This window comes from Bos indicus, chromosome 11 (genome assembly GCF_029378745.1).
Source record: "Bos indicus isolate NIAB-ARS_2022 breed Sahiwal x Tharparkar chromosome 11, NIAB-ARS_B.indTharparkar_mat_pri_1.0, whole genome shotgun sequence".
In the NCBI taxonomy this organism is placed as follows: domain Eukaryota; kingdom Metazoa; phylum Chordata; class Mammalia; order Artiodactyla; family Bovidae; genus Bos; species Bos indicus.
In genome coordinates, this window is record NC_091770.1 from 71,927,504 (window position 1) to 71,941,766 (window position 14,263).

The following is a 14,263-nucleotide window of genomic DNA, read 5'->3' on the forward strand; positions in this document are numbered from 1 at the left end:
CTTACAACAGTTAGTTGGGAATTCATGAATATGCTGATGATGAAGAAACTCAGTTTATTACTCAGTAGAGTAACCCTAGATACAGTGGTAGTTTTGACTTTTAGACAGTTTAAAATTGATTTTATACTTCATGATATATTATTTACATCCATAATGGACTATTGATTAAAACATAAGCAAAAGGAAAATTAATGTTGAAATACAAGTTGATATATTTACAAATAACCTTTCTATATTTTTATCTCAAAATGATGTCTACATATTATAGACCTAAAATAATCTCCCATTATAAAAACTTGGGAATGCTGAATAAAATACAACAAACATCTTTTTAAATGCAGAATGTAGCTCCTTACAAGAAAGTAAGGAAAATCTCCAGGCCAAAAATCAGGAGAAAACTGAGAAACAAGAATGGAAACTTGTTAATACTTAAATGCCCTTGGTCATTTGCAGTGTCAGCCACTGAGGAAACAGCAAGGTGGGGACAAAGACAAGGCCTGTGTGAAGTGGTATTTAAATGAGACCCCAGGGAAAAAAAGCCAGGATTCACAAATTGCTACACACTTGGTAAAAAAAGTAGCTAGAAAAAAAATACCACCAGGGCTTCCCTGGTGGTCCAGTGGTTAAGAATCTGCCTTGCAATGCAGGAGAATCCTTCCTCGAAAAATGCAGTTCAATCCTTGGTCAGGTAAGATTCTACATGCCTCAGGGAAACTAGGCCCAAGCGCCACGACTGCTAAAGCCTGTATGCCTAGAGCTCCATCTCCCCCAACAAGAGAAGGCACCACAGTGAGAACCCATTGCACCACAATTAGAGAGTAGCCCCAACTTACTGCAAGTAGAGAAAGCCTGAGCAGCAACAGAAACCCAGCACAGACAAAAAAAGAAAAAAGGAAAATATTGCCAAACAAGGAAGCTTGAACTCTGGGTAGGGAAAAAGCCTTCTTTGAAATTTTCAACCAAGAATCTACCCTCATACTGATTTAAAATTCTAATTTATACACCCTATGTAGTCAGGAGCCCTCAAACTGAAAATAAAAGTGACCCTGGGCAAAAGGCAAAAGTAAATATAAATAGCTCCTTGAAAATTGAAGTAGAAGAGGAGAGAGAAGAAAAATAGTTTGAATAACTATAATAATAAATGTGAAATACCTAGTGAAATGGTTAACTTCTTAGAAAAAAATATAACATCAAAATTGGGGAAAAAATAGATCATTTGAGTAGAACAGTAAGCATGAAAGCAATTGATAATCAAAGACATTCTCCATCAGAGCTAATGAAAGAGCTCACCAAGGTTTTTGAATACAAGCACAACTTATAAATGTCTTATAAATGCATTTCTCTACTGTAGCAAAAAATCTAGACAAATGTAATTTTAAATAATGAAAGATGTTTTTCACAATAGCAATAAAATGACCAAGTACCAAGATATTAACCAAAAAGACAGAACAGCATCATGTAAAAGATTATTAGAGCTCCATTAAAGGACATAGAGCATGATCTGAATAAATGGAGAGACATTCTAGGCTCTGGCTGGAATAATTTAAGATTATAAAAATGTCAGTATACCCCCAATTAAATTATACTTAATACATTCCCAATTCAAATTTCAGTTGGACTATTTCAAGGACTTGTAAAAAATCTCTATAATTTGTATGGATAATAAAGGTCTGCTGCTGCTGCTGCTAAGTCGCTTCAGTCGTGTCCAGCTCTGTGCAACCCCATAGATGGCAGCCCACCAGGCTCCCCTGTCCCTGGGATTCTCCAGGCAAGAACACTGGAGTGGGTTGCCATTTCCTTCTCCAATGCATGAAAGTGAAAAGTGAAAGTGAAGTCGCTCAGTCGTGTCCGACTTTTAGCGACCCCATGGACTACAGCCTACCAGGCTCCTCCATCCATGGGATTTTCCAGGCAAGAGTACTGGAGCGGGGTGCCATTGCCTTCTCTATTTACAGCTAAATCAACCTTAAAAAGAAGAGCGAAGAAAGGACTTGCTGTACCAAAAGCTAAGACACACTACAATCTATGGTAATAGAAACAGAAACAAGTAAGCCAATAGAACAGAATAGAGAACTCAAAAGGGACTCCTATATATATGGTTACTTAAAATGAAAAAAAGGAATTCTACAAATGAATGGGAAAAAGATTCTTTAGCAGATAGTGATGAAAAAATTGGCTCAATATAAAGAGAAAAATAAAATTGGATCACTTTATAATACTGCATATGGAGATGGACTCTAAATGTATTAAAAACTAAAATGTGAAAGGTAGACTAGAAAATTTTTAAAAAGTTGGAAAAAACCATTGTGACCTAGGGCACAGAATAACTTCTTAAAGAAAACTTCAAAAATACCAGCATGAGGGGGAAAAAATCCATAGAAGACTACCATATTCAACTAGGACAACAAAATGACAAATCTGCCACTTCTAACATCAGAGACCTGAAGGGAAAGTTGCCTTGACACTGAGAAGTTAAGAGGACTGGAAGGAAGTATCTGAGAAGTTGTAACTACAGGTTGACTTTTTGTATAATTTGCAGCTCAAGTTCACATCATCTGCATGGTCCCCAAACCATGATTTTGAAGTTATCCTGGATTGATGGTGCCATAGTCTAAAACAGATGAGATACTCTCTGAGAAAGAGCTTCATCCTAAGCTTCAAAAAACTACCATGACTATTGTTGTTGTTGAGTCACTCAGTTGTGTCCAACTCTTTGCGACCCCATAAACTGCAGCATGCCAGGCTTCCCTGTCCTCCACCAACTCACCATGTCCATTGAGTTGGTGGTGCGATCCAACCATCTCGTTCTCTGTCATCCCCTTCTCCTCCTGCCTTCAATCTTTTCCAACATCAGATTCTTTTCTAATAAGTTGGCTTTTTGCATCAGGTGGCCAAGTATTGGAGCTTCAGCATCAGTCCTTCCAATGACTATTCAGGACTGATTTCCTTTAGAATGGACCGGTTTGATCTCCTTGCACCCCAAGGGATTCTCAAGAGTCTTCTCCAACACCACAGTTCAAAAGCATCAATTCTTCAGTGCTCAGCCTTCTTTATGGTCCAACTCTCATATCCATACATGACTACTGAAAAAAACATAGCTTTGACTAGATAGACATTTGTCAGCAAAGTAATGTGTCTGCTTTTTAATACGCTGTTTAGGTTTGTCATAGCTTTTCTTCCAAGGAGCAAGTGTCTCTTAATTTCATGGCTGCTGTCACCATCTGCAGTGATTTTGGAGCCCAAGAAAATAAAGTCTGTCACTGTTTCCATTGTTTCCCCATCTATTTGCCATGAAGTGATGGGACCAGATGCCATGATATTAGTTTTTTTACTATCAAGTTTTAAACCAGCTTTTCACTCTCCTCTTTCACCTTCATCAAGAGGCTCTTTAGTTCCCCTCTGCTTTCTGCCATAAGGGTGGTGTCATCTGCATATCTGAGGTTATTGATATTTCTCCCCACAATCATGATTTCAGCTTGTGCTTCATGCAGCCTGGCATTTCACATGATATCCTTACTCTGCATATAGGTTAAATAAGCAGGGTGTTAAAATATATCCTTGAAATACTCCTTTCCCGATTTGGAACCAGTCCGTTCCATGTTCAGTTCTAACTGTTGCTTCTTGACCTGCATACAGGTTTCTCAAGAGGCAGGTAAGGTGGTCTGGTATTCCCATCTCTTGAAGAATTTCCCACAGTTTCTTGTGATCCACACAGTCAAAGTCTTTAGCATAGTCAATGAAGCAGAAGTACATTTCTGGAACTCTCTTGCTTTTTCGATGATCCAACAGATGTTGGCAATTTGATCTCTGGTTCCTCTGCCTTTTCTAAATCCAGCTTACACCTTGAAGTTCTCAGTTCACATACTGTTGAAGCCTAGCTTGGAGAATTTTGAGCATTACTTTACTAGCATGTGAGATGAGTACAGTTGTGGGATAGTTTGAACATTCTTTGGCTTTGCCCTTCTTTAGGATTGGAATAAAAATTGACCTTTTCCAGTCTTGTGGCCTCTGCTGAGTTTTCCAAATTTGCTGGCATATTGAGTGCAGCACTTAAAAACCATCACCTTTTAGGATTTTTCAATAGTTCAGCTGGAATTACATCACCTCCACTAGGTTTGTTTCTAGTGCTGCTTCCTAAGGCCCACTTGACTTCGCACTCTAAGATGTTTGGCTCTAGGTGAGTGATCACAGCATTGTAGTTATCTGGGTCATGAAGATCTTTTTGTATAGTTGTTCTGTGTATTCTTGCCACCTCTTCTTAATATCTTCTGCTTCTGTTAGGTCTCTACCATTTCTGTTCTTTATTGTGTCCATCTTTGCATGAAATGTTCCCTTGGTATCTCTGATTTTCTTGAAGAGATATCTAGTCTTTCCCATTCTATTGGGAAAGACTATTGTTTCTTTGCATTGTTCACTTAAGAAGGCTTTCTTATCTCTCCTTGTTATTATTTGGAACTCTGCATTCAGATGGGCATATCTTTCCTTTTCTCCTTTGCTTTTAGCTTCTCTTCTTTTCTTAGCTATTTGTAAGGCCTCCTCAGATAACCGTTTTGCCTTTTTGCATTTCTTTTTCTTGGGGATGGTTTCGATTACCACCTTCTATACAGTGCTATAAACCTCTGTCCATAGTTCTTCTGCCACTCTATCAGATCTAATCCCTTAAATCTATTTGTCACTTCCACTGTGTTAAGTGTAAGGGATTTGATTTAGGTCATACCTGAATGGCCTAGTGCTTTTCCCTACTTTCTTTAAGTTTGAATTTTGCAATAATGAGTTCATGATCTGAATCATAGTCAGCTCCTGGTCTTATTTTTATTGACCATATAGAGCTTCTCCATCTTTGGTTGCAAAGAATATAATCAGTCTGATTTCAGTATTGATCATCTGGTGATGTCCATATTTAGAGTTGTCTCTTGTGTTGTTGGAAGAGCATGTTTGCTATGATCAGTGCGTTCTCTTGGCAAAACTCTGTTAACCTTTGCCCTGCTTCACTTTGTACTCCAAGGCCAAACTTGCTTGTTACTCCAGGTATCTCTTGACTTCCTACTTTTCCACTCCAATCCCCTATGATGAAAAGGATGTCTTTTTTCGGTGTTAGTTCTAGAAGGTCTTGTAGGTCTTCATAGAACCATTCACCTTTGGCTTCTTTGGCATTAGTGGTTGGGGCATAGACTTGGATTACTGTGATGTTGAATGGTTTGCCTGGGAAATGAACTGAGATCATTCTGTCATTTTTGAGATTGCACCCAAGTATTGCATTTCAGACTCTTTGACTATGAGGGCTACTCCATTTCTTCTAAGGGATTCTTGCCCACAGTAGTAGATATAATGGTCATCTGAATTAAATTCACCCATTCCAGTCCATTTTAGTTCACTGATTGCTAAAATGTCGATGTTCACTCTAAGCAAGGGCTTCCCTGGTGGCTCAGTGGTAAAGAATCCACCTGTCAATACAAGAGATACAGGTTTGATCCCTGTTCTGGGAAGAATCCACAAACACAGAGCAACTAAGCTCATGGGCCACAACTATTGAGCCTGTGCTCTAGAGCCCGGGAGCCACAACTACTGAGCCCATGTGCCACAACTACTGAAGCTGGAGTGCCCTAGAGCCTATACTCTGTCCGCAATAAGGGAAGCCACAGCAATGAGAAGCCCTTGCACTGCAACTAAAGAGTAGCCCCTACTCACCACAACTAGAGAAAAGCCCACCAGAAACAAAGACCCAGCACAGCCAAAAATAAATAAAATTATTTTTAAAATTATGTAAAAAAGTCTAAGCAGAACATTCAGTAGTTTTATATGGCTAATGGACAAAAACTGACTTCAGGGACCAAGAAGGAGGAGCCTTAATAGAAATTCCAGGCTTTTAGTTGGTACCTCCGAATGGCCATAGCTTAGTAATAAACCTGAAATAAACTAGTCTCTAAAACTGAAGATCAGCCTTCAGTGAGTCTAATACTTGATTGGATTAAGATCATCTTTCCTTACTCTAGATGACTTCCAGAAGCAAGAATAATTCTACTGTTTAGAGGAAAGTAAATTTATCCAGAGCTTTGAATTATCTCTTAAATTTTACTTTTAAAATATCTGTTATTCAACTAAAAATTGCCATGTATACTTGAAGATAAAACTGAATGATTGAAAACTAAGAGACATACACAAGCACTACAAACAAACTCTCAGGCAATCCAGATATTGTTAAAAAGGCATGGGGTTTAAAATATACATGCTTTATGTCTTCACGAAATTAAGTGACAAGATGGAGAATCTTAACAAAGAACTAGAATCTATTTTAATAAATCTAATGGAAATTCTAGAACAACAACAAAGAACTTAAAATGGGTGTAACAGCAGATTAGATGCACCTAACTGAAGAGAAATCTGAAGACAATATTCATACTGAAGCATGGTGAGGAAAAAAAGAGAAAAAAGATATAAGAACCAAGAAATGTGAAGGACAAACTGGTAAGCATTCCAGAAGAGAAAGAGAGAGAATAGAAAAATATTTGAGAAATTTAATAGTTTAGTGGATATATGGGGAGTCTCTGTACTTACTGCTCAGATTTGCTGTGAACCTAAAAACTGCTCTAAAAACTAAAACCTAAATTTAGGGGGAAAGTTTATCCCTGGGAACTTTCCAAAACTGAAAAAGCCTGAGATTCAAGCTATAAATGCAAGAAGTATTATGAGCAATGTAAAGACAAAGAAAAGCCAAACTTAAGTACATTAGAAAGTACATGCTGAAAATCAAAGTTGCTGAATTTTTAAAAGAGCCAAAGATGAAGGACTCATAGCATTCAAAGGAGAAATAAGATTAATAGTTTATATCTTTTTAGAAATAGTGGAATCCAGAAAACAGTGGAATAACATCCTCAGTATGCTAAAAGAAAATAACCACCCAGACCTTTGTACTCAGTGAAACTATCCATTTGGCAGAAAATAACAAAATTCTGTAAAGCATTATCCTTCAAATAAAAAAATAAATAAATTTTTTAAAGTGAAAGATGAAAAAGAGACATTTTCAGTCAAACTAACACAACATTGTAAATCAATTATAATTCAATAAAAAAAGGATGCCCACTTTCACTACTTCTTCATAACATTGTACTGGAAGTTCTAACCAGAGCAATTAGGTAAGAAAGAGAAATAAAAGACACCCAAATTGGAAAGGAAAAAGTAAAATTATCTCTGTCCACAGATGATATAATCTTACTTACAGAAAATCCTAAAGAACACATATACACAAAAAATTATTAGAGCTAATAAATAAATTTACCTCTAAAAGTTAAAAGATATAACATCAACACACAAAAATAAGTTGTATTTCTACATACAGTGAACAATGTGGAAAGAAAATGAAGAATATGATTCCATTTTTAGTATCATAAAGGATAAAATTTTTTAATTAAAAAAATAAAATACTTAAGAATGATTTTTTTACCACAGTATAGTTGATTTGCAATATAATATTAGTTTCTGGTGTACAGCATATAGTGATTCAGTATTTTTATATATTATACTCCATTAAAAGTTATTACAAGATAATGGTTATAATTCCTTATATACAATGTATATATTCTATACATAGTAATATAAAATATTACTATATGATATATATATCTTATTCTATACATAGTAATTTGTATTTCTTAATCCCATACCCCTAATTTGATCTTCCCCCTCCCCTCTCCCCTTTGGTAATGACCGTTTTTTTCTAAATCTGTGACACTGTTTTATATATATATTTGTTTGTATTATTTTTTTAGTTTCCACATAAGTGATATCATACAGTATTTGTCTATATGGAAATAAATTTAACCAAGGGGATGTAAGTCTTACGTACTGAAAACTACAAAGCATTGTTGAAGACATTAAAGAAGACTTAAATGAAAAGACAGCCTTAATAATGGATGGGAAGATTTAATTTTGTTAAGATGGCAATACTCCTAAGCAATTTACAGATTCAGTATAGTCCTATCAAAATCCCAGTTACTTTTTCCTTTCCAATTTGGATGCCTTTTATTTCTCATTTTGGCAGAAATGGCAAAGCTGATCCTAAAATTCATATGAAATTACAAGGGACCCTAAATAGCCAAAACAATCCTTAAAAAGAAAAGCAAGTTGAACTACTCACACTTTCTGATTTTAAAACTTTCAACAAAGCTACAGTAGTCAAAAACAGTTTGGTACTAATATAAGGATGGACATATAGATTAATGGAATAGAACTGAGAGTCTAGAAATAAAGTCTCATATTTACAACCAATTGATTTTCTATAAGGATACCAAGACCATTCAATAGGGAAAGACCAGTCTTTCAACAAATGGTGCTGGGACATCTGAATAAACATATAGAAAAGAATGAAGTTGTGGGGGTGGGTGGAACTTCCCTGGTGGCTTAGTGGTAAAGAATCTGCCTGCCATTGCAGAAGGCACAGGTTCAATCCCTGCTCTGGGAAGATCCCACGTAGTGTGGAGCAACTAAGCCCATGCACCACAACTATTTAGCCTGTGCTCTCAAGCCTGGGAACCACAGCTCTGAACCCACATGCCCTAAAGCCTGGCTCTGCCACAAGAGAAACCACTACAATGAGAAGCCCACACATCACAACTAGAGAGTAGCCTCTGCTCACCGCTTCTAGAGAAAAGACCGCACAGCAAGGAAGATCCAGCACAGCCAAAAAAAAAAAAGAACCCTTCATGCTATTTACAAAAATTAACTAAAAATGTATCAAAGACTTAGACTGCAGAGCCAAAACTATAACATTCTTAGAAAAAAAAAAAAGGTTGTGATGATTAGTTTTATGTTAATTTTATGTCATGATGGTTAATTTTATATGCTAGGCAATGGTACCCCTGATTGTGACCAAACACTAGTCTAGATGTTGCTGTAGAAGTATTTTTAAGATATGATTAACATCTAAAATCAGTAGACTTTAAGTAAAAGAAATTACCCTACATAATGTAGGTGGGCACCATCCAATTAGTTGATGGCCTTAAAGCAGAGAATGAGGTATGTTTCCTGAAGAGGAAGGAATTCTGCCTTAAGATTGAAAAATAGAAACCCTTAGTTTTCAACCTGCCATAAGAATATTGGATTTGTCAGCCCATATAATTAGGTAAGCCAATTCTCTCTCTCGCTCTCACATATGTGTTCAGGTGTGCATGTGTTGTGTGTGACTCAGATGGTAAAGAATCCGCCTGCAATGCAGGAGACTTGGGTTCAATCCCTGAGTTGCGAAGATTCCCTGAAGGAGGGCATGGCAACCCACTCCAGTATACTTGCCTGGAAAATCCCCATGGACAGAAGACCCTGGTGGGCTACTGTCCATGGGATCACAAAGAGTCAGACATGACTAAGCAACTAAACACACCACACAGCAGTGTTGTGTGTAATAATAAAGAATATATTTGGTGTTTGTCTTGGGTTCCTGGCCCAAAGGTCCAAAAACCCTTGGAATTTCCTGAGTAATAGAAATGCTTTGGCTATTTTAATGAAAAAGCAAAAGGGATTACTTCTCCCTTTATTGTAGGAGCCTAGAATAACCTTCCTGGAGAAGAGAATGGCAACCCACTCCAGTTTTCTTGCCTGGAGAATTCCATGGACAGAGGAGCCTGGCGGGCTATAGTCCATGGGGTCGCAAAGAGTCAGACACGACTGAGCGACTAATACTATACTAATACTAGAATTACCTTGATTCTAAAATCTGATAAAGATAGTACTAGAAAGGAAAATTACAGGTCAATCATTTTCATCATTATAAGTGATGATACAAATGTTTCATCATTACAACATTTACAAAAAATGCAAATGTTTTCTAAGATACTTTTAAAAATACAGATATAAAAACTCTAAATGACATATCAGCAAACTATTAATACATAAAAAGGATCATGAACAACATCACAAACATGTCATATTTATTCCAGGAATTCACAGGTAGTTTAATATTTTAGAAATTAATTGTAATGCAGCACATTAGTAGAATAAACAAGAAAAGGCATATGAGCATCTCAATAGAGGCAGAAAAAGCCTTGATAAAATTCAATACCCATTCATGCTAAAATTCTTAGCAAACTAGAAATAAAAGAAAGCTTTCTTAATCTAATGAAGAACATTTGCAAAAATCACATAGAAAACAATATACATGAAGGATGAGGTAAGGAAAACCTCCTTTTGTATTAAAAAAAAAAAGAAAAAGGGACTTCGCTGGTGGTCCAGTGATTAAAATTTGCCTTGCAACTTGGAGGATGAGAGTTTGATTCCTGGTCAGGGAACGAAGATCCCACATACCGTAGAGCAACTAAGTGCACTGCAACAGAAGATTCTGCCCAAGATTCCGGGTGCCACAGCTAAAATCTGGTGCAGCCAAAGAAACAGATACACAGATATATTTTTTAAATAAATAAAAAGAAGATAAAGATTTCCACTAGCATCACTTCTGTTGAACAATGTACTTGAAGTTCTAGTCAGTGCATAAGAGCAAGGAAAAGAAATAAGAGGCATAAGGATTGAAAAAGAAGATATAAAATTATCACTCTCAGACAATACAATTGTGTAGAATATCACAATATACTTTTCAAACAAAAATATATAGATAAGTTTTAAGGAGTGATAAGCAAATTTAGCAAAGTCTCTGAGCATAAGGGGCTTCCCTGATAGCTCAGTTGGTAAAGAATCGCCCGCAATGCAGGAGGCCCTGGTTCAATTCCTGGGGCAGGAAGATCCGCTGGAGAAGGGATAAGCTACCCACTCCAGTATTCTTGGGCTTCTCTTGTGGCTCAGCTGGTAAAGAATTCACCTCCAATGGGGGAGACCTGGGTTCAATCCCTGGGTTGGGAAGATCCCCTGGAGAAGGGAAAGGCTACCCACTCCAGTATTCTGGCCTAGAGAATTCCATGGACTGTATAGTCCATGGGGTCGCAAAGAGTCAGACACGATTGAGCAACTTTCACTTCACTGAGTAGAAGATCAATATAAAAACATCTACTTATTTCCAGGCATTGGCATCATTTAGAAGATGACACTTCAAATACTATACCAAACCAAACGCTCTGAACCTCCTGATAACCATCATTATCTATGAAATAATCTTGCCCCCCAAAAACAAACCTAATTCTGATAAGTCTTAGATCCAACTTCCTCATTTATAGGAAACACAGAAGACAACAAAACATGATAAATGACAACTGGGGCATTTAATAAGCAAAATTCTGCTTGAAAAACTCTAGAAGATAAATAATCCCTTTCTTTAATACAAAAAAATGGAAAGAAAGAAAATCATGGAGGTGGGGAATCTACAAATTAGAAAGATTGTAAGAAACCACCAACCAATCTTTCTTTAATACAAAAATGGAAAGAAAAAAATAATGCAAAGAAAAATATAGAGGTGGAGAATCTATTAACACAAATTAGAAAGAACTTAAGAGACACACCAACCAATCTCAACATGTGGACCTTATTTGATCTTGAGTTAAACGTAAACAATAATTTATATCATTTATGAGACAATTGGAATTTGAATACTGATGATATTTGATGGTATTCAAGGATTATTATTAAAGTTTTAGGCATAATAATGACATTATTAAGTATTTTCAAAGAGCCTTTAATTTTTAGATATTCATATTTAATTATTAATGAAATTATATTATCTGAGATTTGCTACAAAATTATGTGGTAAGAGAGTTGAACCTGGGTGATGGGTTCATGAAAATTCATTAAATACTTTATATGCTGTTGATTTGTTTGAAAATTTTCCTAATAAAAATGAAAAACAATCACTTACTATAATTTTAAAAAACCTTCTTTACTGAAAACTAAGTATTATTGGAAGAAATAAGAAGACCTAAATAAATGGAGATACAAATACATTCATAGGTCAGAAGACTGATTATTTTTAGAAACTCAGTTATCCTTAATTTGAACTACAAATCCAATGCAATTTCAATCAAAATCCTGAATGTCTTTATGTGACAATTAACCGAGTGATTTTAAAATTTGTTCAATGACCCAGAATAGCTAAGGCAATTTTGAAGAAGATCAAAGTTGGAATATTTACTAGACCAGATTTCAAGACTATCTACAAAACAATTATATATTTAAGAACAGTTGTCAGTGCAAGTATAGAAAATAAACCAGTGTGACAAAGAGGAGACTCTTGAAACAGAACCACACTTATATGAAATTACCTAATTTATGACAGGGTCACCAATGCAAGTCAATGAGAAAATGATGGTTATTTCAATAAATGGTGTTGGAAGAAAGGATTTTAGAGTGAGGTGGTGAGGTATGGTCATGTAAGTGCAGAGTCAGTTTTAAAATTCTAATATTTTGTTCATCATAGATTTTCCACATTAAGTTTGTCTTTTTTAACAATATTGCATTAAATATTATCTTAATCACAAAGTTTTATGGTGACCTTAAATGTTGTCCCCAAGTTGAGTGCCTCATTTATTTTACACTCATCCCTGCCTTACTTTGAGTGAGCTCCGGGAGTTGGTGATGGACTGGGAAGCCTGGCATGCTACAGTCCATGGAGTCACAAAGAGTCAGACACGACTGAGCAACTAAATTGCACCGATTCCCTGCCCTACTGAGGAATTGGATATCTGTGTAGAACAAAAAAGAAATTTTATCCCTACCTTACATCATACAGAAAAAGTAATTTGAGATGGATCATAGATCTAAATGTGAAAAGGGGGGAAAAAAATGCTTTTTAGAAGAAACATGAAAGAGTATCATCATAGCCTAGCAAAAGGCAAAGATTTTTCACACTGGAAAAAAATAGAAAAATCATTAAACATAAACCTAAAATTGATAAATTAGATTTCATTAAAATTAAGAACTTCTGTTTATTAACACCATTGTGAGTGAAAAGGTAAGCCACAGAGTAAGGATTTGTTTTTAATACCGATAAATGACAAAAGACTCATATGCATAATTAAAGAATTCCTAAAAGTCAATAAGTATTTAAAAGGCTGAAAACCCAGTCCTTACAAATGGACAAAGGAATTGAGCAGACAGTTCACAAGAGGATTTCCAAAAGGCCAATAAACCTGAGAAGTTGTTCCATATCATTAATCATTAGGGAAATGCTCATTAAACCACAATGCAATACCATACATACTCGTTAGAGTAACTGAACTTAGGTACAAGTACTGGCAAGAATGTGGAGAAACTGGAACACTCGTATCCTACTTGTGGGAGTGTAAATGGATATAATCACTCTAGAAAACTGTTCAACAACATCTACTAAAATTAAACATATTACCACTTTCCCAAGGAATTTGTCTCCTACTGGAAATAGGGTTCCATATCAACAATGTGTCATTTGCAGTGAACATCCTGAAACCTCACTTTGTCAAATAAATATACATTTTTAAGTATAAAATGACAACTGGATTTTTGAAATGCAATATGTAAGAATTATAGCCACTGGATCATGAAATGAAAATTTTTGGTCTATTTTTTATGCCAACAGGTAGTTAAATAATATCATTCTATATTTCAATATACGTTAGGTCCCCAAACTAATAAGCATGACATAATGGCACTTCAGAATTTATTGTTGACAACATACATGAACCTCAAAAATATGCTCAGCAAAAAGAAGCCAGATAGTAAAGAATATACATTGTATATTAAAACATTGTGTATTTAAACATGTTTCAAGAATAGGCAAAACTAATCCATGATGATAGAAATCAGAAATGATGTTTCCTTTGAGTAGAAAAGAACATGAGGGAACTTTCCAGGATTATGGCAATGCTTGCTGTACCTTGACTGGGGTGTTAGTTAATGGGTGTATGAATTTATCAAAATTCATCAAGTGGTACACTTAGTATCTTTGCATTTTACTGCATGTAACTACAAGTATCCTCCACTTCTTGAAAATTTGCTTTATGCTGCTTCCATTTTAAGAAAGACCTATATTAGTATGTTTTTGCTGAAAGAAATCTACAGAGGATTTTTATTTTTATGGGGGAAACAAAGGCAAAAAGCATTCAACATTCGTTTTGCGGTGAGTTACTGTAGAAGCAGCACGCACTCCAGCAGCAAGAATGGCCCTGCCACACGGCTTCCCTGGGAACTATACTCAGCATCTCAGCATCAGGCTGTCATAGCTTTGAAATGTGTCTGTGAGCATCTGCGCTTTATCTTAATTTATACTATGCATCCATTAGAAAGATATGTGCTAAGGTTATCGCTTCTCTTTGTGTCATTTTGGCTTATAAAAGGTTTCATAGACTCATTCTGCTTT

At 35.9% G+C, this 14,263-nt stretch overlaps 1 protein-coding gene across 1 annotated transcript in view; it reads right to left on the reverse strand.

Annotated features, from left to right (window-relative positions):
* ZNF512 (zinc finger protein 512) overlaps nucleotides 1–14,263 on the reverse strand; it is a 73,867-nt gene that overhangs the window by 55,643 nt on the left and 3,961 nt on the right. The gene's annotated exons all lie outside the window — the stretch shown is intronic.